At 34.4% G+C, this 3580-nt stretch overlaps 1 pseudogene; it reads left to right on the forward strand.

Annotated features, from left to right (window-relative positions):
- The window catches only part of LOC107148371, an 8875-nt pseudogene extending 7038 nt beyond the window's left edge, over positions 1-1837 (forward strand).
- The last annotated feature ends 1743 nt before the right edge of the window (positions 1838-3580 follow it).

Here is a 3580-nt window from a genome sequence, read left to right on the forward strand (position 1 = left end):
GGGGGGGAAACAAGGGAGAGAATTGAACAACAGCAGATGAGGTAGAGAGGGATGATGAGAGGGGAGGGGAGGGGGGATAGTAGGGGAAAGGAAAGGTAGCAGAATACAACAGTCACTAATATGCCATTATGTAAAAATGTGAGTGTGTAACCGATGTGATTCTGCAATTTGTATTTGGGGTAAAAATGGGAGTTCATAACCGAATTGAGTCAAATGTATGAAAGATGATATATCATGAGCTTTGTAATGTTTTGAACAACCAATAAAAAAATAAAAATTAAAATTAAAAAAAATAAAAAATAAATAAATAAATAAAGATCATGCAGAACAAGTTCTAAGAGATAAAGAAAATCACATTAAATCTCTGACTGAACACTTGCTGCAGATGAAATATTGGGCTCCTGTGCTTGCAGAAGTCCTAACAGATGATGGTAACTTGGAGTTGGAAATGGAGAGTGAATCAGAAATTGGTGCTCACTTTGAAGATCAGCCAAAAGGGGCTTTGAAGAAACTGGTTTATGTTGCAAAGTTAAAGGCCTCTTTTAAAACCTTAGAAAGAGAAGGAAATCAAATTTTTACTTTATTATCTGAAGTAATTGAGACAAAGGAAGGTGTTATAGGACATATTAAAAATCTTAAGACAGAACAAGCATCTTTGCAAGCAGAAAATACACAACTTGAAAGTGAGAATCAGAATCTTCAGCAGAAATTTAAAGTCATGATGGAAATATATCGATAAAATGTAATGGAACTCCAATAGAAACTAATAGGAGAGAAAAATTACCAGGTAGAGCAAGAAGTGAAACTTTCCAAAGTGGAGGAAAAGATCAGCCATACAACTAAACCGCTGGAGACCTATAGAAAATGAGCCAATGATCTTGAAGAAGAATTGAAGAGAACCATTCATTTTTATCAGGGACATGTTAAGTACTATGAGAAAAAAACACATGGTAATGAGTTGGCAGCTCAGAGTGCTGAAAGATACCTCAATGATTTAAGAAAACAAAATGATCACAACAGACAAAAATTAACTGAAATGGAGTTCAAATTTAAACTTGCAGAAAAAGATCCTTCTGCACTTGATGTTTCAAATACAGCCTTTGGCAGAGGTCATTCTCCAAATGGTCCCTCACCATTGAGTCAACCTTCATGTGAAATGAGACCTTATGTGTAAAAGAAGGGTCCACTCATACTCTCACCTTTGGTGACAGTGGGAGAAGGAAGAGGCTCAAGGGGCCCAGAGAATTCTCTGGATCATCCAACTAGCAATGAAAGAAGAGAATCAAACTGCAATAGGTTAACTGATCCTCAGAGAGCACCTTCTGACACTGGACCCCTGGCACCTCCATGTCAACAGGCCCATATGATAATGATCCCTCCACCAAGCCAAACATATTCTGATCCACAGCTTCCTCTACAAAGGCAAGATGGATGTTATTATAATTATGGTACACCATCAGAATTCAAAAGTTCCACTATGCTGCCTTTGGAAAAAATGGAGGGGGTCTACGTCTTCAGATATTAAATACAGTAGAAATGATATCAAAGTCAATCTTGGTGATTCCAGTTTGCCTGATTCATCTCTCCCTCCTGAAAATGAAGTAAGTGGCTCTAGGATTTGCTTTCTCACCTTTCCTTCCAATCAGAGGTCCATTGTTTCCAGTGGATCCAAGGAGTCAGTTCATGAGAAGAGGACCTTTTTTCCTCCACCTCCTCCAGGAAACATGTATGGAGCATCTTGAGGATATTTTCCACTGGGCCCACCACCCCCTCCATTCCCAATGGGACTGTGGTGTTTTCCTCATTATCTCCCCCCAAGAGCTGGATTTCTTCCCCCACCTCCCACCCCCATATTCTGAAAGTAGAAGTGAGTTCCCTTCAGGGTTGATTCCACCTTCAAATAGCCTGCTATTGAACATCCAGAAGCACAAAGGAAACCTGACTGTATTTTGTATCTGCCTTCAAAAGTAACTTATCTCTCATTTATAGTTTAAGTAACTGCTTTTATTTAAATACTTTTTCTCCAATTGAAGCTTAATGGGATTACAATTCTTAGTAGTTTGTAAATAAACATGGTTTAAATATGAATCTTATGAGTAAATTATTTCCATTTTATCTTATTCTAGAGAGTATAACATTTAATTTGATTAATGCACTATTATATGAACAAGAAATTGAGTTTTATATATGCAATCTTGCAGTTGGGGATATTTTAAACTCCAAACAAAGGCTGTCCCTTTATACAAAGAAACATATTTACTGTGATTGTAGCAAATGTGAAAGTAACTTTATGCTTAATGAAAGATTTTAATTGACATAAAATCTTGTTTGGCATTGATAATAAAAATCAGCTAGTTTTTCCATAAAAAATACTAGAGCATATTAAGAGTAAATCAGAAAACACAATTATACATGTCATGGAAATAACTGACTATCAGAAAACTTGTAGAAATTGGAAACTTCACTCTGTCTCTGTTTTCCCTTACATCTTTTTTTTTTTTTAAAAAATTTGTACCCATTTTGCTGTGGTTCACTGATATTGGGAATGTCCTAGTCTTTGTTTTGTCCTAGCCTTTGTTTTAAAATAGAAATGAATTATTAGGACACTGAAATGAAGAAACAAAGACATAACTCCAAATTTTATTATTGGTAGATCCAATAGTCATAAAATGACTCTGCTAAACTACTATAAATGTTTGAATTTCTTAATCTCAATTTCTATATCATTGCATATAAGTAACAATTTACAAAACTGCGCCAGTCTGGAGATGACACTTTGAACAATGTTTCCCTGTTAGAGACCAAGAAAGAACATTTATTAAAAATACCCTAATTAAGAATTAGTGGTTAAAGTTTTTTTTTTCAAGTGTTAAATATGCTCTTCAGGTTTTTGTAAAGAGTATACATTTAAGTCTAAAATAAATGCCATAATATACTTTTCTTCTTAAATATAAGAAGCAGCTTTGTCACAATTGATGGCCAGTGGAGACTTTCAGTGATACTTGAGCCCATGATTAATTTAAATGAGAAAAAAAGTTGGGCGTTGAAAAAGAAACACTACAAGTTCAATAAATCTAATCTGTTTTCCCTCAAAAGTAACGCTGGTTGTTAAATTAATCCTATAATTTTTACTTTCTAGCATAAAACATTATTTGCTCTAAATGAATGGAAGACAAGTCTACATTCATGGTCTATATAAAATGGACTGATGACCCCCCACTAATGTTAATTCAGAACTACTTCTTCTCTAACTACTACAGGAGAATAGTTCCTAGTATATTTCATGTTTGACACCAAGAAACTGGAAGTAAGGTGATTTTAGGTTGAAAACAGAACTGAAATTCCTAAATACCATGATACAGTCCTATAAAAAGTTATAGTTTCAGAAGAAAAACCTGAAAGGACCTTCTAAATATGACACCATTTATTGAATCAGGTTCCAACTTTGTTTGCAGCTCTGAAAATGACAGTTAAATAAAATAAAAACAATATTAAAAATTGGCAACTTATAGAAAAATAAGAAAGTATTAAGTCCAAAAATGAAGTCATATACACAGTACATATCTATATGCACTTTACC

The sequence above is a fragment of the Marmota marmota genome, unplaced genomic scaffold, assembly GCF_001458135.2.
Source record: "Marmota marmota marmota unplaced genomic scaffold, marMar, whole genome shotgun sequence".
Lineage (NCBI taxonomy): Eukaryota > Metazoa > Chordata > Mammalia > Rodentia > Sciuridae > Marmota > Marmota marmota.